Here is a 25,736-nt window from a genome sequence, read left to right as displayed (position 1 = left end):
ATGTTATTGGTATGACATTTGGGAGACATGAGTTCTAGGCCTGACTCTTCTTACTAAATGGGTGGCCTAAGACATGTCATTTCACTTCTGATCTTCAGTTTTCCTACCTATATACTATGACTGGTTGACTTTGTGTTATTTGATGACCTCCCAACAATGTTTACTCTCTCTGTATCAGGTCATACTTTCATCTTCCCATTTACATTTATACAAAGAGGTGACCATGGTATATGCACAAATGAACTTTGTCCTGATACCAGCTGCCAAATTAGTATGACCAATATATTTGCTTAATTATTTCAGTCATTGTTTTCTACTCATTGGGAAAAATATTCATCAGAAAATGACTTCCCATTAATTCATTGCTTTGCTTGGTTATTACATTAATTGCAGCTTTTTTCATTGCTGAATAAAAGCACATGCATACTTTGGCTTCAGTCTGAAGCTGATAAAAGTTGTTATCTGTTTGGAAATCTGACTGACTTTTCTAGTCCACCTGCTGTCAAATTTTAATAGCTTTGAATGAAACCCTTAATAAGAATTGTAATGACAACCTGCATTTTATAGTACTTTATACTTTCCAAAGCACTTTCAAGGGGATTATACACATGTATTATGTCATTGATCCTCCATGGCAGGTAGGGAAAAGGGGAACATATGGATGGTTTGCATGAAAGCGCAGATTAGCTTCTCTGATTGAACAATTAATGCCCATTTTCATCCTGCAGAGAGCAGAGATTTAGCCTCAAATATGGCTATTATTTATTTCAGGTTTTTTGACACCTTTTTCTAGACATTATCTCATTTGCTACTCACCACCATGCTTGGAGGTGGTTATCTTGTTCACTATTTTCAGGTGAAGAAAACAGAAACTCACATATGTGAAGTACCTTATGAAAGGTCACTGGCTCATAAGAGGAGCAGGATGCAGACTGCAGACTTCTGACTCTCAGCCAGTGTACCCCCTCATTCCCCAGGAAATGGAAAGAAACAGTGCTATTGTTATCTGAATGTTTAGGAGAAGAGTGGTTGGTGTTAAAAGAAAATGTCTCACAAGCCCCACTAGCTCTTGACTGATTGAAACTGTAATAATCACACTATTAACAGGTTTCTTTGGAGTAATGCTTTCAGGACTGCTTTTATTGCCATTATTTGTTTGGCAAAATAACATTGTGCACTTAATGTCATTAAACCCATTTTACAGATGGAGAAACCGGAAAATACTGTTTTCTCCCTAGTTTACTAAGCTGGTAAATGGAAGAACCGAAAGTTTACTCCCCAAAACTGTGCTTTAAATAAGTGACCGCTGTCCTTGCACCTACATTGATTTATTATTTATTAACCTGCTTGCTGGGTCTTCTTTATGAAGAAGCTCAGTAGATCATGCTTGCTTTTTGATTTATGCATAAATATTTATGAAACCATGCCCATTAGGAGGACTACTCTGAAAAAAAAAAAAAAGAAAATAAATGTTGGTGAAGATATGAAGAAACTGGAACACTTGTGCATTTCTTATGGGAATGTTAAATTGTGTAACCATTGCACAAGGCAAGTTAGCAGTTTTTCAAAAATTCAGACATAGAATTACTATATAATCCAGAAATTTTACTTATGGGTATATGTGCACAAGAAATGATAGCAGGGACTCAGATCTTTATACACTGATGGTTATGGCAGTGTTATTCACGATAGCCAAAAGGTGAAAACAACCCCAATGCCCGTTGACAGACGAATAGATGAAAACATGTGCTATATACATACAATGGAATATTATGCAGCCTTAAAAAGGAATAAAACTGTTTAAAGAACTTCGCAAACTACATCATAGATGAATCTTGAAGACATTATGATAAATTAGATAAGTCTGTAGCAAAACGACAAATATTGTATGTTTCCACTTATATAAGGCACGTAGAATAGTCAAATTCATGGAGATACAAAGTAGAATAGATGTTACAAGCCTTAGATGATCAAGTAATGGGGAGTTAGTGCTTCACGGGTACAGAATTTCAGCTTGGGATGATGAAAAATATTTTGAGATGGACAGTGGTGATGGTTGCACAACAGTGTGAATGTATTTAATGGCACCAGACTGTATACTTAAAAAATGGTTAAAATTATAACATTTCATGTTATGTATATTTTATCACAATTTAAAAGAACAAATTTTAAAAGCTGAATATTTATGAAGCACATTTATTTTTATGTACGATGGGGATACAGTAATGGAGAAGGTTGGCCAGTTATTTCAAGAAGACTATCATCTGTCTGTCTATCTGGGGAAATACATGTGTAAATGGTCAACAATAGTACACAATACTAACAGCTCTAATTTGGGGTGTTCTCAACCAATGAATCCTCTTGAATATTGACAATTCTCTGGTCAAACATTTAAAACATTTAAAAAACTCTGTAACAACTGTGATAGAAACCTTTTAAAATTATTACTCATTTTTTCTATCTAATTACACTGAGGACACTGCATTTATTCACTATTTGTGTGTTAATTCTATATTTAAATTCATTGACACAAATTCACTGCACAAATACTACACAACAGGTACTGTTGAAGGTTTGGGAACATAGAAATGAATAATTAAGATTGGCTCTGGCCCTAAGGTGGCTGAACATCTGGGGATGCATAGAGCAGATGTCAGAAAGAGATACCATATGCTGTAACTCTGGAGAAGTGCACACAGAGAGAGAAGAGGGGTACAAACCTGGAGTAGGCAAGGGGCAGTAAGAGGAAGTAACAACTGTGCTAATTCTTGAAACGTGATTATGGTTTTGCCAGATGTACATTGGAAAGAAGGAACCTTGAGCAGTGAAAAGAGGGAGTTAAGATCTGGAGCCAAACCACAGTTCGTTCCATATGCCCAGAAGGAGATTGGACAGGGTTGCAGGGGCCAAATCGTGAAGGACTTTTTATGACATTTTGAAATACATGCCATTGGAAATACAGAGTCACTAAAGAATTTTAGTTAAGAACACTGCTCATTAACAGTTCCATCTCAGAATGATCAGCTTGGCTTTGGAGGGAATATACTGGAGTCATGAGATGTTGAAAGGAGATATGATGTGACAGGTAGAAAATTAGTACAATAATTCAAGAAAAAGTAATATGAGTGTGATTCAAGATGGTAGCAGAGAAAATGAAGAAGAAGGTATTAATATAGAAAATGACAAAGAGGTGTGAGTGATAGGAATTGATCGTAAATTTAATTGAGGAAAGGAGTGAGAAAAAATAAGCTTTTTTCTCAATGTATCACTTGTCATTAGGCATATCAGTAAATTACATTAGTTTACTTTGGAGATAGCTCTAGAGATTATGGGTTAGATTATCTATGCTTTTCTCATTGAAAGTTTTTCTGTCTTTCCTGGTCATCAAACATCACTGAGTTTTAACTTTCAGCAGATAGGTCCCTTCTGATCTAACATCCTTTATCACTTGGGAAAAAAATGAGGTCAATGAGGGTGCTGACTTGTTAAGAAAAGTACATGAGTGGCCTTAGAATTTAAGGCTAGAAAGAAGCCATTAATAATAGCTATTCCTTGTTCACTTCCGTATCACTAAGAGTAAGGTTTGGCATTATTAATATCTCCTCAAATACTGTTTGTCACATTAACAAAGGAATGAATGAATGAATGAAATATAGTAGACCCAGTATTTTACAAATAGGGGCTGTTCTGAGGGCTTGAGAGTGGTTTGATGCTTCTTTCATGGAAAATGCATAGTATGAGAGTGGGGGAATTAACTGGAATGGTACTTAGGGCCTGAGTAGCATTTGTTTATGAAAATAGGTAATGATTACATGTTGTATGTACTAAGTAATGTTTCATACCTAATACACGTGGGTAAGCACACTTTGTGTGTTATTAGCCTGGACAAAGATTTACAGATGTTTCTGAATTGAGTTGAAGGTGCTGGTCCACTGGTAGGAAGAATCAAAGACTATCCATTACTCTCTACCTTGATGAGGTTCCCCAAAGCCTCTGGCAACTCCAGGATTAGTCCCTTACAGGTGGCAGAAATTTAAGCTGCAAAAACTTGCATTTCTAACATCAGGAGGAAGTTCTAGCCTAGGTCATTCTTCCCAATCTCCCCTCCTCTTCTGGAGGCAAACAACAACTGAGCAACCTGAGGGCACTGCGAGGAGAGAGACAGAGGGAGGTATGGAAGGATGCTGGGGATGAGGACGCCCACTGCAAAGTTTTGAAAAGGGGATCACATCCTCTGGTCCTTCTCAGGGAAAAATACATAAGACAGGACACTATAAAGAGAGTACAGAAATGAATCCTGGACTTAATTCCACCTCTAGTCAGAAAAAAGAACAACTGTGAATAAAAATAGCACCAGCATAAAATAACAAAAATGGCAAAATTGGCAAGTAGACTGAGCTGAGTTTTGGTTCAGCAAATCTCTCCGTGATATTTTTCTTGCCAGTTTGAAACCTGGTCTCTCAGGCACCCTGGCCCCTTCCTACTTAGGTCTCCAACCACACTAGCATGGTGAGGTTTTCCAAAGGAGTCATGTTAGTTATTTCTTCAAAGACTTTCTGCTGTCTGAAATAGCATACCCCTTCTCTCCCTAATCTTAATATCTGAAAAATTCAAAGTCACCGTTCAGGATTATAAACCATGCCTGCATCACCTCCTTCTCCTTCATAGCGTTGACCTCAATTTTGGTTACTTGTTTTTTGCTTGCTCTTTTCTGTTTTATACCCTAGACTCCTCAAGGGTGAGATATCCTTTCCTTTTAATTCTTTGAACCCGGTACAAAAAGAATGCCTGAAACTTAGGCAGCTTCAAATAAAATCAACTATTTATTTATATTTTCAGGAACTAATTTTCACAATTTAGAACCAGTTTCAATTCTTTCAAGTGTATCCATCTTATTTGATTGAATCAAGTACTCATTTACACAGGACACTTTGAAAAGCCCAATGATGGTTTGTGTGAATCAAAAGAAAAAAAAAAAAAACAAAAAAAGACACAGCACCAATCACACAGTTCCATTCTCCAAACAGTGGACTGAGGGTTGAAGCTTGTTAAGGATTCAGTTGCGTCCCTGATAAAACTTATTTGTACCTCAGAATGTGTCCATATTTAAAGGTACAGCCTTTAAAGAGATAACTAAGTTAAAATAAGTCATTAGTGTGGGTGCTAATCCAACATGACTGGCATTCTTAGAAGAAGAGGAGATTTGGCCACAGACAGGCACAAGGGAAGACCCTGTGAGGACACAGGGAGTAGATGATCATCTTCAAGCCAAAGAGAGAGGACTTAGAAGAAATCAACCCTGCCAACACTTTGACCTTGGACGTCCAGCCTCTAGAACAGAGAGAAATATATTTCAGTTGTTTAAGCCATTCAGTTTGTCGTACTTTGTTATGACTGCCCTAGCAGACTAATGTAGAGATGATGAGACATCTGCAAGGCTCCCCCAGGATGAGCCTGACCCAGTGGAAACCCAGGCTTTTCCTGGGGCCACAGCATCTCCATGAGGGAGCCTATTTTTACCATCCAGAAGGAATAGGGCTGAGTCCTAAGGGTGGACCTTGTCTGTGACCAGAGATGAGTTCTTCTTGATTTCCACTGACAATCCTTCCCATCAAAGCAGATCTTTTTGTTTCTGCTGCTCAGTGATTTTTCTCCTCATGTTAGTTACATCAGGAAATGGGCGGGGTGGGGGGTGGGGATGACATTTAACTTTCTTTGGCTTGTTTCGGTATAAACTCAAATAGAAAAAATAGAACATAATTTATTTTACCTTGGCAATTGGTACCTTATATTACCTAGAGTGACACATTTAATACAGCAAAATTTTCCTCTGCCTGAAACTTGCTATTACAGGGATATATTTAAACTATTTAAAGTCATGAAACAATTTAAATAAAATATGTACTTGCTGTGAATTTTGAACTGTCAAATACACGTACTCTGTTTTTTTTTTTTTTTTTTCCTGAAAAGGAAAAAACAAAACAAAAAAACAAAACAAAGAAATAACAAACAAGATGCAGTTACTCCTGTAATCCTGTAATAACTTAAGAGGCTGAGCTGGGAGGATTGCTTGAGGCCAGGAGTTTAAGATTAGCTTGGCCAACTTAGCAAGGCCCTGTCTGTCAAAAAATATTTTAAAAAATAAATAGAGGAAGACGTCGAAACTGTATCTCTGTTTTTTAATGTTATTACTTTTATAGACTTAGGGGGTAAAGTGTAGTTTAATGACATGATTATACTGCATAGTGGTGAAATCTGGACTTTTATTTGGGTGTAACCATCACTTAAATAGTATACACTGTGCCCATTAGGTAATCCATCATCTCTCACCCCAGTTCCATCCACTCATCTTTCTAAGTCTCCAGTTTCTATTACTCCCCTCTCTATGTCCATGTTTATACATTATTTAGCTCTCACTTATAAATGAGAACATGGAGTATTTGGCTTTCTGTTTCTGAGTTATGGCCTCCAGATCCCTCTATGTTGCTGCAAAAGCATGACTCTTTTAATAAGTTAGTCGTATTTTCATCTCTACTTTCAAGAGTTGACAATCATAGTTCATCATCATCATCACCATCATTTCTGCAGTATAATCACTTTCATACAGATGATGAAAGGAGACACCAGGCTCTCACAATAATAAAAAATGATAAATGAAAGGATCAGAATTTGAGCTTATATCTGATCCCCATAATGCAAGCCCATGCTAATACATGATATGTTGTCTTGAAAAGTGAAAACACATCGTGGTTGACACACTTGCAAACTCTATCCTATACAAATTAGGTTGCACCATCTTGTGTTTTAAAACACCTCTAAAGATTGCCTTTTAATTGCTGATGCAATAGGGATTGAATTTCCACCATTTCTTCAGCAATGTGTTTGTGATTACAAAATAGAATTGTACCCTTCAGAACAACATTCAGAAAACAGCAGGACGGGTTAGCTTCATCCTGTTGTGCAGGAGAACAATTTACACACAAAATGAATATCTGGCTAAATGACTTCACAGAGTCTTTCTAAGTTTCATAGCCTTTGATTTGCTGACCAAGATGCAATTGTCACTTCTTATTCCTAAAAAAAACCTTGGACATCATCTCAACTAAACCTCTGACTTAACAGAGGAAACTTTTGGTCATTCATTTTGAATACTGAAAAATATAGCTTAATCCAGCCTTGAAAATCAGTTAGTTGCTTCCTACACATTCTGGTTCACAAATTCACTGCTTGAGTTTTTGGGATACAGGGATGCTCCCTAAGCAGCAGCGGATGGAACACTGAACTAGGAGCCAAGAAGTGAAAAAATTAGAGTATTAACATTTTATGGAGCTCTCCCATACTGTGTGTGCCAGAAGGCCCTGAACTGGGTGCTGCAAGGAGGAACTCAGCTCTTATTGAGGTTTACACTCAGGCATGGTAGAAAAACATAAAACAATGACCAAAAGGGGGAATGGAAGTTGCCAATGTAATAGACACGACAGGGAGAGTTGCCTACTGTGATAAATGTCTATAACAACAGAGTTGATTTAGTCATGGGGACAATGGATTCCTGGGAGTATTAAAAATTGTGCTGAGATACTCCTAGCAAAATCCCTATGAAGTCCATTTTAAACTCCTATGAAACTCCTTTTTAAAAATGAGAACACTGAGACAGGCTCAGTGAAGTTAAATGATTTTCTGAGCCTGTACAGTAAGCAACAGAGCTTGTATTCAAAGCCAGGACTGTTCTACACTTGACATTCCCCATTATATCACAGTTGATACCCTAGGACTGCCGTCTGCTTCGGCTTCTAGTCCTCGTCCTACTATCAATGGATATATATTTTACTCTGTGAGACATAATTGTATATTGCAGAAAGAGCATGAATTTTAACACCTGATAAACTTGGGTTCAAATTCTAGTTCTTTTACCTGCTGAATAAGCTTGGATAAACCATTTTAACTGTCTGTACCTCCCGTTCCTTAATAATAAAGAGGGAAAAAAAAATGCTATGCACATTATGAAGTAGTTTATAAGATTAGAAATAAGAAATACAAGGTGCTGCATAAAACAATAATAACAACAACACCAGAAACAACACACAAAAGGCTATCATTTTGTGAGCACTTGCCATACGCTGGACACACAAACTATCACATTTATTTCTTACAATAATCCTAGGAGATAAATACTATTATCACCCTCATTTTGAAGAAGATAAAATTGTGGCACTGAGTAATAAAGTATTTTGCCCAAGGTCATAAAGAAAAGAAGTGGCAGAATTAGGATAAAAATCTAGGAGCCTGGCTCCAGAGCTCTGTCCACACCATATGACCTCCGTAATTGCTGTCTGTAACATGTACCAAAGATGTGGGAAGTTGGAGTGGGTGTTCCTTCCAGCGTAAGGTTTCTGATCTGCTTTCTTTGCAGACAGTTTGAAGGCTGCGCGTGTGTGTACACGCACACACACACACACGCATACACACACACGTACACACGCACACCACCCAAACTTTCCCTTTTGGGCTTTTGGAGCTGGTCCTCACTGGCTGTACCGTTTCAAGGTGTTCTGTGGAGGCTGCTCTTGGTTTCACAGCCATCTGCTTTGTGTCCTCCAGCTGCAGAACTGTAGACAGAGATGCGTTTATTTTTGGTAGGATGTATTTTCTGAGCTGAAACCAATGCAGGCTGCTCTCCAGATCCTGTGAAAAATCACTTCAACCAGCTTTAAGAATGGCCAACTGATTTTTCTTTAGTATCTCATTTTAAACAATAAGTGGATGGAAGAAGAAGTGAAGCTACAGAGCAAAGTAATTAGGATGGTAAATACCCTGAACCTGGCCAATTATGTCACAGGTTGCATAATAATAACTGCACAATAGGCTTCTTAAAGCCCTGCTATTTAGTGCCATTTAGTTTCCCCAAGGTGTCATGCTGTTTCCTGCTTCCATGTTTTTACATTTGCTGAATGCTTTGTCTTTGTTTGTTTTGTTTTGTTTTGTTTTGTTTTGTTTTTGAGGTGGAGTCCGGCTCGCTCTTTTTACCCAGGCTAGAGTGCAATGGCAGGATCTCGGCTCACCTCCGCCTCCCAGGTTCAAGCGATTCTCCTGCCTCAGCCTCCCAAGTAGCTGGGATTACAGGCATGCGCCACCATGCCCAGCTAATTTTGTATTTTTAGTAGAGACGGGGTTTCTCCATGTTGGTCAGGCTGGCCTCGAACTCCCAACCTCAGGTGATCCGCCCGCCTCGGCCTCCCAACGTGCTGGAATTACAGGCATGAGCCACTACATCCGCCCTGAATTCTTTGTCTTAAAAATATCTCCCCAAACCCTTGTCTACTTGGAGATCTCCTACAACAAGATTCCCTCTCCATTCTTCACCCCTCGAGGGCTTCCCTAATGGCCTCTTTCCCAGGTCAGTTCAATTCTAGGTTAAAATTTAATACAGATGTTAAATTCAGAAAAACTTAACACTCTAACTCGATTTTACTAATTATTAGCTTTTGAGATTGGTTAAAGTTGTCAAAATTTTCTGAGGTTTGGTATCCTTCTCCTTGAAAGGAGCACTGTAATATAAGGTGTCTCATAACCTAGTTGCGAAGATTTATGCAAGAAGAAAACATAATTTAAGTGATAAAGCAGTGCCTGGTATGAATATGTTCCCAGTAAATATTTTTAAAGGAATAAATAAAAGAAAGTGGTTAGCACACAGCCTATATATAACAATTGCTTGACAAACTTTATTTACTCTTAGTGCATTATCTATTAACTACTGTCCCACAATGAGGATTATTTGCAGGAGCCTCTAATTGTCACCCTCATATTTGTAGAAATTGCCATGCCACATGGCATGCAGAAAACCTTTCAATGACTATTTTACAGGGCATTTACAGATAACATTTCACTTTAATATACAAATAATACAGGGTGGTCCCAGGAGAATAGAAAATTCCAGGCAGCAGTCTCACAGGACTAGCCAAAGGAAACAGTTGAAATAGTTGCATATGTTAGGGAAGGTTAAGACTCTGAAAAACAGAATGGGGGCCAAGCTGGCTGAGACCAACGAGACCCAACATGGAGCTAGATTTGACCTAGGTTTCACCTAAAACCTCATGATATTCTCATTACCATACTAAACTACACACCCATCAGCGCTATGACAGTTTCAGGAACACCGACATTTCATATAAAAATGGGTGGCACCATAGTTCCAGGAAATCTGTATCTTTTTCGAGAAATCTTCATGAATCTGACTCCTGTTGGTTAAATAAACCCATAGAGATAGATGCCCCAAACCCCACGGGACACAAGTTACTCTCTTCAATACACCCACGCTCCCCTTTCTTGAGTGTGTACTTTCATTTTGCAATAAATCTCCATACTTTTGCTATTTTCTGACTTGTCCTTGAATTCCTTCTTGGGATGGTGTCAGGAGCCTGGACACCAGCTGGAGTTGAGTTCCCACTGACATTTGGGGACCTGCCTTAGCCCATCAACTTAACAAACAGTTTTCCATATGTTTATTTTGATTATTACTTCCACTTGAAGGGGTAGGAATTATATTGTCACTAATTTACATGCAATAAAACTCTAAACCACAGGGAATAAAAACACTTTCTTTAATTAAAGTTGGTAAAAAACTAGATTAGAACTTGGGCCCAATTCTCCAACTGAATGCTTTCTGCATTTTCGTAGAAGAATTAATCCAATTTGGGTTTGCAGGGATTTTACACATCACCTACACTAACTGTCCTCATTTTATAGGTAATGTCCAGGAAAAAGGGACCTGCCCAAACTCATATAGCCACTTTGAAGTGATTGCATTTTGTGAATAATCCAACAGCTCAGGGATGAAAGACTAGTTTATTTTGATAAATAAACCAAATTGTTGATAAATAAATCAAATTACTGCTACTCACCAGGCTAAATGGGTTGTGCTCAGAAATGCTAAATATTTACAGCCAACAAGAAAAAATTGAATTCGTTTATATCTCTTTTAATAAATTGGTTACCTCCTGTAGAATAATTGCTACTTTTACTCACAGTATTTGAATACTGCACATTACTAAGTCACAGTTTAGTTAATGCCTGATTTCAGTTGGCAACATGCTATTTATGGAAGAAAATAAAAGACTGTACTGTTTCGAATTTGAACCGGTCTTTTTTTCTTTGAACTTTGAATGCATATGATTGGAGATTTTAAAAGCTCTAGCCTAGATTCAAGTAACAGAAAACGGATCCATTGAAAAAGGCAGAGTGTGTGGTTGGGTGTTTATCCTCTGTAATAGCGTCCCCATTCAGTGACACATTTCACGAGTGCTTGCCTGTGTCTGGATGAGGAAACCCTGCATTTTCAACAATTCTTGTTCACAACTCAGAAACATTTAGTATGGCTTTCTGTCAATAGAAGATAAGGCCATGTTTAACTGCCTTCAGGCTGGTTTGATGATTATTGTAAATCTGCTGTATGGAAAAAAAATAGCTTAGATTTCCTCCTTAATACAAGTGGTGGTCCCTCCTTTTCCAGGGTTTTACTTGTGGTGGTTTCAGTTACCCAAGGTCAACTGTGGTCAGAAAATATCCAATGATAAATTCCAGAAATAAACAATTCATAAATTTTAAATTACATGCCATTCTGAGTAGCGTGATAAAATCTTGCACTGTCCCTCTGTCCTGCCTGTGATGTGAATCATGCCTTTGTCCAGCACAGCCATGCTGTATATGCCACCTGACAGTGAGTGAGTCACTTAATAGCCCTCCAGGTTATCAGCCCTCCATGTTATCAACCCTCCATGGTACCACTGTCCTGGCATCACAGTGCTTGTGTTCAAGTCACCTTTACTTTCCATAACACTTCCCTGAAAGCACAAAGAGTAGTGATACTGGCAATTCAAATATGCCAAAGAGAAGCCTTAAGTGCTCCGTTTAAGAGAAAAGGCAAAAGTTCTCAACTCAATGGAAAGAAAAAAAATCCTATGCTGGTGTTGCTTAGATCTATGTAAGAAGGAATCATCTATCTATAAAACTGTGGAGAAGGAAAAAGAAATGAGTGCGAGTTTTGCTGTTGCACCTCAAACTACAAAATCACAGCCACAGTGCATGATAAGGGCTTAAGATGAAAAAAGGCATTAAGTTTGTGGGTGGAAGACATGCACAGAAATGCCCTCTGATTGATGGCCATCAGGTCTCATACAATCCTAGGTTTGGGGCATCCACTGGGGATCTTGGAATATATGTCTCGAGGATAAGAGGCAGGCAACCGTAATGTCCATTTTCTCCCAGGAAGGAGACACACAACAGCACATTCACAGAGGAATTGTGAGAACACACATTCCGCACAGCAGAATTCAAAGAAGCAGTCAAGTCATGACAAGAAATGAAGTTTGTGGAGGTAGAAATCAGGAGACATTCCTTTCAGGGCTGATTTTTGCCAAGAGTTTGCTGTGTGGCCAATACTCTTATTTGGCTATAAAACCATCATTTCCAGCCATAGAATCCAAGCTTTGTTTAAGGCTGTCATGAGCCCAGGCACTGAATCATAACAGGAGCAACCATGCCACCCGTGACAGTCCCGTTTCTCTGCACTCAACAACCGTATTTCTAGCTCCAATTGCAATTAATGGAGTCTAGTCCTAAGACGATGTTCTCACCAAAATGTAAGTAAACAAATTAACAAATAAATAAAGTGAGAGGATATCTGCTGGAGGCTTCTGGGAAATATATTTGACTTTCTGGAACTAACTGGGACTGCACATTGCCATTTCTTAAAGGATATAATGCCTTGAGCTGAAATAACCGTCTCGTATCTGAGGCAGTAAGTATGAAAATAAGAAAGCTAACACGCTGAACATCGCAGGAGGGAAGAAAGCCAAAAGTCCGTGTCTCGGTGGCATCATTGATCTGTGAAGGAACCCTGGGATAGCTTGCTTCCATATTTCTCATTAAATAAATAATAACTGTCTTTATGATCTAAAACACCAGGGTTTGAACCTTCAGTTACTTGCAGCCAGAAACATTCTAGTTACATTAATAAAATTGCTAATTACGTCTCCCCTTTTTCACCTTCATTTTTCCCTCTACCTTGCCAGGCTGTAATCAATTTTTTTCTTTTACTGCCTTAGTACTTGGTGTACATTTCTATTGTTTTAGCTGTTGGCATTAAACTGGATTTTTACAGCCAATTTTAGAAGGTTTTCTCTGGCATCAAAATATGACTGCCAAGTTTTATTAATTTATAATAGATTAATTCAGAGAAGTTGCTGCTCTTTGCTGGGGATGTTGTGTTTTCTTATTCTACGAATGTCAGGCTTAGTCAAATGACATGGAACGGGCTGGGCGCAGTGGCTCATGCCTGTAATCCCAGCACTTGGGAGGCCAAGGTGGGTGGATAACTTGAGGTCAGGAGTTCCAGACCAGCCTGGCTAACGTGGTGAAACCCTGTCTCTACTAAAAATACAAAAATTAGCTGGGCCTGGTGGCAGGTGCCTGTAATCCCAGCTACTTGGGAGGCTGAGGCGGGAGAATTGCTTGAACCCAGGAGGTGGAGGTTGCAGTGAGCTGAGATCGCGCCACTGCCCACCAGTCTGGGCGACAAAAGCAAAACTCCATCTTAAAAAAAAAAGGACGTGGAATGATCCTCTGTGTGATCAAAGAATAATGGTATCCCAAAGATGTTCAGTCCCAAATTTCCAAGGCCTCTCAATATGTTACCTTACATGAAAAAAGAGAGAGATTTGAAGATGCTACGCTGCTAGCTTTGAAGATGAAGGAAGTGGCTATTTCCCAGGGAGAAGTTTCTTCTTCTTCTCCTCCTCCTCCTCCTTCGCCTTCTTCTTCTCCTTCTTCTTCTCCTTCTCCTTCTTCTTGACGGAGTCTCACTCTGTCATCCAGGCTGGAGCACAGGTGCACCATCTCGGCTCACTGAAAGCTCTGCCTCCCAGGTTCACGAAATTGTGTTGCCCCAGCCTCCCCAGTAGCTGGGACTAAAGGAGCCTGCCACCACTCCTGGCTAATTTTTTTGTATTTTTAGTAGAGGCGGGGTTTCACCACGTTAACCAGGGTGGTCTGGATCTCCTGACCTCGTGATCTGCCCAACTTGGCCTCCCAAAGCGCTGGGATTACAGGCATGAGCCACTGCGCCCAGCCCCTTCATTTTTAAGGTTGAATTATGTTCCATTGTGTATGAGTGTGTGTGTGTGTGTGTGTGTGTGTGTGTGTGTGGTGTGTGTGTGAGAGAGACAGAAAGAGAGAGAGGGAAAGAAATTGTGGCATATATAGGTATATATAATTTATTTACTTATTGATACATTTACCTGTTGATGAACACTATTATTTCCATATCTTGCCTATTGCAAATAATGCTGCAATGAACATGGGAGTGCAGATATCTCTTTGAAATGTTGATTTCATTTCCTATGAATATATACCCAGAAGTGAGACTACTGGAACAAATGAATTGATTAACTTGATTATTAATTTTTTGACAAACCTCCTTATTGTTTTCCATAATGGCAGTACAATTTACATTCCCTCCAACAGTTTACAAGGAATCCCTTTGTCCACATCCTTGTCAGCACTTGTTACCACTTGTCTTTTTGGTAATAGCCATTCTAACAGGTGTGAGGTCATAGCTTGTGGCTTTGATTTGTATTTTCCTGACAGTTAGTGATGTTGAGCACCACTTCATGAATCTATTGGCCATTTGTATATTTTCATTGGAAAAATATCTATTGAGGTCCTTTCACAATTTTTAATCGAGTTTTTTGTGCTTGTTTCTTTGTTTTTGCTATTGAGTTATATGATTTCCTTATATATTTTGGAAATTAACCCCTTATCAGATATTTAGGTTGCAAATGTTTTCTTCTACTCCATAGAAGAAAATTCATTTCATTGATTATTTCCCTAGCTGTGCAAGAACTTTTTAAATTATTTTTAAAATTAGTCCGAATAATTTACACTAGCTAATGTCCTTAAATCTTAGTGGTTTAACATCATTGAAGTTTGTTTCCAGTCTGTGTCACAGTTCTATATAGCTCTGGGGCTCTCATGGTGGCTCTCCTCCAGGAGAGCATCAGCTGAGGGATCCCTATTCCTTCCTTCATGTGGTTCTGATGTCGTGGAATCCTTTGCTTCCAGGTGCAATAAAGAGCAGAGGGAAAGCATAGTCTTTTCTGTTATTGTCTATCTTACCCTGACTGTAATTTCATCTCAACGCCCAAACCTTTTGTGATAAAGTGGGGAATTTTGTCTTTTTTTGATGTGGCTGGGAAGAAGAAACGGGACTGGTACATTCAGCTGCTCTCTGCCACACATGTTAACAGGTAACTTAGATTCTGTGTTGGGAACAGGCTTATTCCACAATAGAGCCAAAGGGACATTACTGTCATTTACAAGTTTACCATTCTATATTGGGAGTATATGCTAAATACACAGAGGGGTGTGATGAGATATCAGATATCAGGGCAGAACATATTAAAAACAAACAAACAAACAAACAAACTAACTAACACATCAAGGGAGAAGTCATTGAGTTCCATGACAGAAGTAAGCCAAGAAGAGGTAGAGCTTGTGTTTGGCCTTAATGGATGAGTAAGGCAGTAAAGCATGGTTAGTAACGATGCCAAACACATGGCCCATTGTGAGGGAGGGGCCCAGACTAGGAAGAGAGACTGCAGCATTGAAAATTTACGTACGAAGTGCCAGGAGTCTAGAGTAGAGGGGTGATCAAATGAAGGATTGAGGAGATCCTTGAAAACAAACAAACTTAGCTAGGCCTTTATCCTGAAGACAATTAGGCTATGATGCTTGCTTCATTCACAGTACAAGGCTCATACCTTTGAATCTTTATCCATTTATATTTATGAAACCATATATTTCCATTATTTGGCTACAAATATCACACTTATTTTTTATGTTTCATCATAGAGCTATTTAAGACAGAGGAGAACGACATGCATAATACTTCATTCATCTGACATTGTGAGAAATTAAGACTTTCCACATAAATTAACATTACTAGAAGCTAAAGCTGAGCATTTTTTATGTTTACAAACTTTCTTCTAATATCATCTATATCTATCTCATTGATTTTGAAATATTTTGAAATATATATTTCCTGCTTTCTCAAAACAGCATTTTAAAACATGATTTAATATCTGTATGATTTTCTTTTTTTACAACTTTTAAGTTCAGGGGTATATGTGCAGGTTTGTTACATTGGTAAACTTGTGTCATAGGGGTTTGTTGTACAGATTATATCATCACCCAAGTATTAAGCCTAGTGCTCATTAGCTATTTTTCCTGGTTCTCCTTCTCCTCCAACCCTCTACTCATCCTCTATCCTTCAATAGGCCCCAGTGTATTGTCCCCCTCTATGTGTCCACGTGATTCTCATCATTTATCTGCCACCTGTAAGTTGGAATATGCAGTATTCGGTTTTCTGTTTCTGTGTTAGTTTACTGAGGAAAATGGCCTCCATATCAATCCATGACCCTACAAAGGATATAGTCTCATTATTTTTTATGACTGCATAGTGTTCCATGGTGTATATGTACCACATTTTCTTTATCCAGTATATCATCGATGGGCATTTAGGTCGATTCCAGGTTTTTGCTATTGCGATAGTACTGCAATGAACATATGCATTCACGTGGATTTATAAAAGAGTGATTTATATTCCTTTGGGTACATACCCAGCAATGGATTCCTGGGTCAAATGGTATATCTCTCTTTAGGTCTTTGATTTTCATTCAAGATTTATTTATCGAGCTTCTATCCAGTAGCTGGCACTTTCCTTATGCTTTTGGAGTCTGGTCTAAAAGAAAAAAACGACCACGTATGCAAACACATCTTCATTTTAAAGTCTTGTCATCTATATTTATTTATTTATGGCATGATATGGTTCATCTTCCTTGTGTGTATTGTTAGCTCTATGATGCCAGGAACCATGTCTGTTTCTATTGTGAATCACCACCATATTCACAGCACCAGCAGAGTGTGGGGCATATAGTAGGTTCTCAATAAATATTCTGCATGAATAAATTAATTAGTTAACATTTTCATTCTGCTCCTGATGCCAATATTTTTTTCTCTGAATGTCATTTATATCTAGTATATCCTAGAATACAGACTTAGAGTCATGATTTCTGGGATAGAATATTGGCTTTGTAAATTCCTAGATCTTGGGAAAGTTAATCTCTTCATCTGTACTTGTATTTTCATCTGTAAAATGGAAGAATCACAGTGCTTGCCTTGTAAGTTTGTTATGTGTATTAAATAGCATAATGACCATGACTAGAAGACACACACACACACACACACACACACACACACACACACACACACATCAGTGACAGAGCTAGGATTTGAACTCAGTTCTGCGTACTCCAAAACTTATTCTCTTTGCAGAACATCTGCCCAAGCACACATTTATTAAACAACTACTATATTCCAGTTATTATTATAATGCTCATTTTATAGGTAATCAAACAGAGCTTTAGTGAATTTAAATTATCTACATGGTTAACCCAACAAGAAATCTGTGATGAAGTCTCTTGCATGACTCCGATTTTTGTTCCTTATTTTCAGGAAAGCAACTACCACAAACAATGTTGTTTCTTGTGTTTCCCATAGATTTATGGCCCCAAATTACCCAGAATACATCAAGGCCATAACTATTTTTCACAGCTAAGTGCATCTTCTACTCAAAATTTATTGTAGTTCATGGCAAGAATCTGAAGGTTATAAAAGTCTAGCAATAAAATACCCTGAAACTTACAGCTTGAGTGAAAATTGCTAAAATTAATATTAGGGTTATAATTTGTCTTCCACATTTTCCACATATTTTATGACCACTTAGACAGTTTTTGTCGTTGTTGGTTTTGTTTTTAGTGAGTGGTAATGAGGGGTGCATCTGACATTGTTAATGAGCCCTGTGTATGCCTGGTATTGAAGGGGATGGAAAAGAATCCTGAGACATCATATTTCTCTTTGATGCAATATCCAATTTCTTATTATAAATCAGTGTTTCCATTTATTTAATGGTGTCATGTTTGAATTAATTCACTCATTAGTTTAACAACTTTTTATTGAGACATATGTGTGAGGTATTATGCTAGGCATTGGGAATATAAACATTAATAAGAAACATTCTTGAAATTCAAAGATCATAGAGTCTAGTGGAAATAGCTCTAGTACCAAAAGTTTTATGGATTATTGAAAAAATAAAGAAATAAAGTACTACTTGCTCCTTGGAGTCCAAGTAAGACTATATTCTCCTCAGTGTGACATTTATGCTGTAAGTACAAAATATAAACATTAATTCCACTAACATTATATGTTTTCATTCAGAAAGTTTAGGGCTTTATTTTTTTCCAAAGGCAGGCAAAGAGATTCATTGTTAGGAGATGGAAACATTTTGAACTTCTACATCTCTGGATCTGATTCTAAAATTGAGTTCACTAAAATGTAAGCTCCATAACTGAAACTTTAATAGACTAAAAAGTCTATTTGTTCACAAGTGCTTAAAATACTTCGCCTGACTCACAATGTGTGATAAATATTTGTTAAAGAATATGAGAACACATGTGGGGAAAGGACAGTCTCTTCAATAAATGGTGTTGGGAAAACTGGATATCCACACCCAGAGGAATAAATGTATGGAAGTAACTCACTGTGTGATACTGGCTTAATTATTTAACTTCACTGGGCAGAGAAGGAATCTATGTTCTTGTTCTCTCCACCTAGGATACTGAATGATTACAGGAAAACTATACGACCTTTCAGACTGGTGCCTCTAGAAATCATGGTGTATAGTCTTTCCTGTGCCATCGGCAGTATCCCTCAGCCACTGTCCTTCCCTAATTCAATTGTCTCATTTCTTCCATGACACCAAACCTTCTGCACTGCCCTACAGTAGCACATTCTTTCCAAATCCCCCATTTCTATATGGAGGAAGACAAGTCTTTTCTTTCCTCTAAGGGTGATCATTGCACTTGTGCATCATGGTTCATACCCTCCCACTGCTAGGGACACACTCCATTATCCCTCTCTCCCCTTATAAACTGGCTTTTGCCAACAGCATTTAAACATCTGAAAATCTCCTTTTGTTAAACAAGGAAAAAAGGGGTGGGGTGAACAACCTCCAGCAACTCCCTTCAGCAAATTCTTTATCCCCTTTCCTGCCGGATCAACTTCTTGAGAGAATTGTCTACATCGACTGTATCATCTGACATTATTATTCTGAATTCATTTTAATTTGGCCTCCTCCTTCATGCTCCCCTAAAATGCCCTTACCTAGGTTATCTGTAGTTTCTGGTAGTTAGGGATAACAAGTGCTTTTCAGTCCTGCTCTTACCTGAATTCTCAAACTCTCAAGAGGTTCGCTCCTCTCTTCCTACTTGAAATGTCTCTTTTCTTAGTTCTAGTTTTGTGCCTTTGCATATCACAAATGTGCTCTATTCAGTAGACTTTGCTGGCTGTTATTCCAACATCTACTCTACATAAAGTGATCTTGGGCTTCTGTTCCAGGCCCTCTCCCTTTTTCACTCTGTGTACCTTTTATGCTATCTCATCCACACTCACAGCTCTATTTTATTACCTATTTATCAATTTCCAGTTTCTCTCTTGAATTTTATTTAGCATTCTGCTTCAGCCTCCCTAGTAGCTGGGACTACAGGAGCCCGCCACCACGCCGGGCTAACTTTCTTATTTTTAGTAGAGACGGGGTTTCACCTTGTTAGCCAGGATGGTCTCGATCTGACCTCGTGATCTGCTTGCCTCAGCCTCCCAAAGTGCTGGGATTACAGGCATGAGCCACCACACCCAGCCGCCCTCATTGATCATTATTAAAGACACTCCCACTGGTACCATGACAGTTTACAAATGCCATGGCAACAACCCAGAAGTTACCCTATATGGTTCCAGGAACTCCCAGCATCTTTTCTAGAAAATTCTGAATAACCTTCCCTTTAATTAGCATATAATCAAGAGTGGTTATAACTATAGCCAGCCAGCAATCCATGATGTAGCTGCTGCTCCTTCAGGCTGCTCTGCCTGTGGAGCAGACATTTTGCTGTACCCTGTTACTCTAATAAACTTGCTTATTTTCACTGCTCAGTTACCCTTAAATTCTTTCCTGAATGAAGCCAAGAACGCCTTTGGGCTAAGCCCAAATTTGGTGTATGCCTGCATCACAACCAACAGAATTCTAAAAGAAATATCTTGGCATGTGGTATCCAGCATTAAAACTAGTTAAGCAACATTGTGGCCCAAGTACAATTTAGAAAAAGCTGCATGCACGCTTATTTTATAAGCCAAATTTCCACAATCTCCACTTAATTTCATTTATCTCACAACTTAATAACTCTATGAGGGAGACATTGTTAAGAAATTCTTACATACTTGTCAAGGTTTTGCCCTTTGTGCTAAATCCTTACTCATCACATATCATCATAAGAAAATTTATTTCGTGATATTCCCAATAAACCACGACCATGATAGGGTTTGTCACAAGCAAACAAGGGAGCATCAGTGAACCTTATTCAAACCATATGGAGAGGATAGTGCCTTGCACAAGGTCATCCATGAAACACAAAGCGGTGGGGGTGTGGATTTATTTGTCATTTTTATCTAGGGTCACAGAGTTATGGTTAAATTCAACATATTATGGTATACCTCAGTAATCTCTCACATGGTTTTAAACTCTATGAAGACAAGAATTAACTCCCTACAAATCTGTGTTCCTAAATCAGTCCAGTGCCTGTGGGATAGTATTATTGTTTGATGAGTGCATTCATGAGGAATGAATAAATGAATAAATTGATGGGTAAAAGACATGATTTTCTTTGTATAAACTCCTATTTTACCTTCTTTACATGCATCTAATTTATGACATAAATCACTGTCTACTAGCAAATATATCTCACTTATGGGTATGTAATTTTCAATACTAGGCTGAAATGCACACATGGCTTTCAGGTATATGGGAACAATTAAATCTTCAGATCATCTTCATGTATTTACATTTTATGTCAATTACCATCTACACTGAGTGTCACAATAGATCCTTGGAAACAAAACTGAAGACTAACCTTTTATTTCAGTCGAATGTCACTAAAGAACTAACAGCATAAGTTGCCACAGTGAGAGAGAATCACAGAAAATAGAAAGAGTAGGGGGTTTGGATTCAGATAATGCCAGGTTCAAATCGCAGTTTCCTAACAGCATGACCATGGACAAGTTAGTTAACTTCTCAAACCTCAGTTAATTCATCTACCAGATGAGAATAATTAAGATAATCCTGAAGAAGGAGTAGAGAATTTGCCATGTGCCTTCTTCCATTTTCTGCTGTTGGTTTACATTACAGGCATATAATTTTTTTAACTGAGCCCAATTGAAGCCCAATATTTCTTTTTAAAACATGCTCCAGGTGGCCATAACCAGACCAGAATCCATACCAGACATGGACTTATTTGTCATCTTTTCTCTATGGAATTTTATAAGTACTACAGCTAATGCATATGAAGTCTTAATATATATCAGATGTTCACTGCCTGGTATCCGTATTATAATAATTTCTGGTTTATTTGAACCAGGCTTGAGATTAATAACTGGTGGATCACTGAAGAGCTGCCCAGGCATTAGTCTTAATAACAATATCTTCAGCCCTCCTTTGGGCCAAGCTTACCAAATCTGGAAATAATGTAGTAGTGCTATAATCTCCAGAAAGTGGAGTGTAGAGCTAATCTTCCACCTAGTCAGTCTAGTTAGCTTCTTGGAGCCAATTCTTCTCATGTATAAAAATCAGAGTGATCATAGCATCTACCTCATAGGATTACTGGGAGAGTAATTGAGATGCTAGATGTAGCATACTGAACACAAAGCTGAGCGCATTATTTGGCACTCTGTAAGCGGAAGTTGTTTTTTTTCCTGGAAACATAGACCCTGGCACAATGGACGATCAGAAAGAAGATTGTTGCTGGTTGAAAATTCATCAATGAGTCCATCAAAGTTCAGTGGCAAATTAAATTTAGGTTACATTTAAATTTGTAACAGACTCACTTGGTTGCAAGACAGAAATCAAACTCACTCTATTTTAAGCATATGGAAACCAGTGAAATACAAGGGTGATGCTACTGGGAGGCCAGATCTAGGAACCAATTTTTTCAAAGTTTCCTGTCTCAGTTATAGTCCCCTCTTTCCTAGATGTGGGCTTTCCTCCAATGCCTGGAAGAGAACATCGCCTAAAGCAACTGCAGACATAAATAAGTTCAGTTTAGCATGTTGAATAAAAGGAGAAATTTTTCTCAAATCAGTCAAGATAATTGTGATTGGTTCAACTTGTATCACATGCTCATCTATGGACTAATACATCTGGTCAGATACCTAGACCCTTTCTCAAAGAAAGGGATCTATTGCATGAAGGGAAATACAGCACAGTAGGCAGAAGCATTGAAAGGAGGAAAGGCTTTACGAGAAAAAGAAGACTGAAACACAAGAAAGAATGAGTAGAATTTGGATTTGTGGAGAAAACAAGAACATGTTACTTTTGGCAAAACAATTTTAACCACAGCCATTGCCACTTATATATTGATGCCCAACATATTAATAGCTTGTACCTATAGTGACTTTCATAAACTCAGTGGTTTGGAGTCCCTTATTACACAAAGTCAAAAGCCCATTGGCAGTTGAGGTTAGTAAAGAGAAAAGAGTACATGTTATTTTGCCTAGATCAAATGGGAAAATAATAATAACAAAATAGCAACAATATTATAATAATAACAAGCACCTTTTACTGAGTGTTAGGCACTGCAATATGACAGTTGTATATATTATGTTGAATTCTCCAAGCAGCCCTACAGAAAGATAATATTATCATTCTTTTACCAATAAATGAATGGAAGCATAAAAAGTTATTTGCCCAACAATTGATTTCTAAGCTTCATTCAAATCCATTTTATTCACTCAACAGAATTTTACTGACTACCTACCATGTGTTACTCTCCACACTTACAACTGGCATAGAGTGTGAACAAGACAGACTTTCTCTGCTCCTGGAGCTTACTGCACCACACTGTCTATTTAATGAGCTGAATAAACTACAGTTTCAGGGTAGAAAAAGACTTTTCACATTAATATTCTCTAATTTGTTAACTGATTAACAGAAACAGAAATTATTCTTTGAACTGTTGAGTGCCCTGTTCTAATTCATCTAGATTTTCTACAGATCTAGGGAAAATATTTTAAAAATTTAAATTACATCTATAAAAAATATTTCCACGAACACCAAGCAAAGTCTTATATAACTTCTGAGATGCAGAGTCAATATTCTATTTTTGCTTGGAATAAGAAGTACATATTCTCGTTAGTGAGCAGGCTACACAAGATTATTTGATTTCTAATTTTTTTAATTTGTAATTTTTGTTCTACATCATAAGCATATGTATTTATGGGGCACATGAGATGTTTTGATGTAGGCCTGCAATGTGAAATACTCATGCCATGGAGAATGGGCTATCCATCTCCTCAGCCTTTATCCTCTGTGTTACAAACAATCCAATTACACTCCTTTCATTATCTAAAAAGGTACAATTAAGTTATTGACTGTAGTCACCCTGTTGTGCTATCAAATAGTAGGTCTTATTCATTCTTTCTATTTTTTTATACTCATTAACCATCCCCACCTCTCCCCATTCCCCCACTACACTTTTCAGCCTCTGGTAATCATCCTTCTACTCTCTATGTCCACAAGTTCAATTGTTTTGATTTTTACATCACACAAATAAGTGAGATCATGTGATGTTTGTATTTCTGTGCCAGACTATTTCAGTGAGCATAATGAGCTCCAGTTCCATCCCTGTTGTTGTAAATGACAGATTTCATTCTTTTTAATGGCTAAATAGTACTCCATTGTGTATATATATTATATTTTCTCTATCTAGTCATCTGTTGATGGACACTTAGGTTGCTTCCAAATCTTAGCTATTGTGAACAGTGCTGCAACAAAGAGTGCAGATGGATCTTCAATATACTGATTTCCTGTCTTTTGGGTTTATACTGAGTAGTGGGATTGCTGGATCATAGAGTAGCTCTATTTTTAGTTTTTCTGAGAAACCTCCGAAACCTCCATAGTTGTTGTACGAAGGTGCATTCCCACCAACACTGTATGAGGGTTTCCCTTTCTTTGCATGCTTGCCAGCATTCATTATTGCCTGTCTTTTGGACAAAAGCCACTTTCACTGGTGTAAGATGATATTGTGGATTTGATCTGCATTTCATGATCAGTGATGTTGAGCACCTTTTCATATAACTGTTTGCCACTTGTATGTCTTCTTTTGAGAAACGTCTATTCTGATCTTTTGTCTGTTTTTTAATCAGATTATTAGATTTTTTCTGCAAGGTCATTTGAGTTCTTTATATATTTTGGTTATTAATCCCTTGTCAGATGGGTGAGTGGCAAATATTTTCTCCCATTCTGTGGACTGTCTCTCCACTTTGTTGATTTTTCACAGCTTTGCTGTGCAGAAGCTTTTTAACTTGATGTGATCCCAAGTGTCCATTTTTGTTTTGGTTGCCTGTGCCTGTTGAATATTGTTCAAGAAATAGATTATTTGATTTTATTATGTTATTTTCTCATGTAGAATCTCTGTGTTGGTTCCAAATATACAAAAATATTATTAGTTATTAATTCACTCAAAATATATTTAGTTAGCATTTGCATAATAAATAATTATCTAGCAACCACTTATATTTCTATCTAGAGTGCCTGCTACTCCTACAGTCACTCATTCCATTGTTGTGTAGATTTTTCTCATATGTGGCCCAAATGTACATTTATTCTATTCATTTATTTCATTTTTCAAGAGCAGCATAAATATTTGCAGTATCAATTATTAACCCAGCTAAATCATCCCTGAATTTTAGATATTCTTTTATTTTTATTTTATAGTTTAAAAACTCATAGAAATAAAACTATAGAAATCATAGAAAATAAATTTTGGAGAAAACAATTTTATATAAACCAATATTAATATATGATATAATCTCCCACACTTTTTCTTATGCTTACGTGCATACATAGGATAATTTCTAAACAAATATTTGTTCAAGTTTATACAATACACTCTATATTATAAACTTCCTGTATCAGTAAATAGCAATTTAAAATTTCATTTTATGGCTACATATTATACCCTTGTGAACACCATAATGTATTTAATCGCCATTTTAAGAATTTATTGAATTTCCAATAGCTCAAAATGAAAAAAGCAAAACTCAGCAATTTTGCAATGCTATCCTTGCTGTGCTTGTTCTTTTTTGAATAAATTTCTAGGAGTGTGAGCGTTGTGTCACAGCACATCAGCACATATAGTTTTTAAAGTTCTTGTGTGTGCTTCCAAGATGCATCCAGAAATACTGTAGCAGTCAATTTTCATTTCAACAGTGCGTAAGAAGGACTTTCCCCCTACAACCACTCTAACCCTGGGTATTATAATTTTCTCTTTTAAAACAGTGCACCAACTGTCACCTATTTGTCCTAGGGAGCCATTCCAATTTGCTAGTGTTTCTCAAAATGCTGGCTGTTTGTAACTAATCACAGTTTTAAGTGCAAAATGGCTGATGCAGAGTAGGACTGATTTATGCCTTCCTTGTTCTAAATACAATTTCCCTTAATAAAACTACGATTACAAAGGTTTCTGGCAGCACTATCAAACTGGTTCATTACAAAGGAGTTGAGCTCATTACCAACATTCATATAG

The 25,736-nt window shown here is 37.6% G+C and overlaps 1 long non-coding RNA gene across 3 annotated transcripts in view; it reads right to left on the bottom strand.

Annotated features, from left to right (window-relative positions):
• LOC105492813 (uncharacterized) overlaps positions 1-25,736 on the bottom strand; it is a 597,887-nt gene that overhangs the window by 98,371 nt on the left and 473,780 nt on the right. The gene's annotated exons all lie outside the window — the stretch shown is intronic.

This window comes from Macaca nemestrina, chromosome 8 (assembly GCF_043159975.1).
Source record: "Macaca nemestrina isolate mMacNem1 chromosome 8, mMacNem.hap1, whole genome shotgun sequence".
NCBI classification, from domain to species: Eukaryota; Metazoa; Chordata; class Mammalia; order Primates; family Cercopithecidae; genus Macaca; species Macaca nemestrina.
The sequence above is the reverse complement of the archived record's forward strand: the minus strand, read 5'-3'. Positions and strand labels throughout refer to the sequence as shown.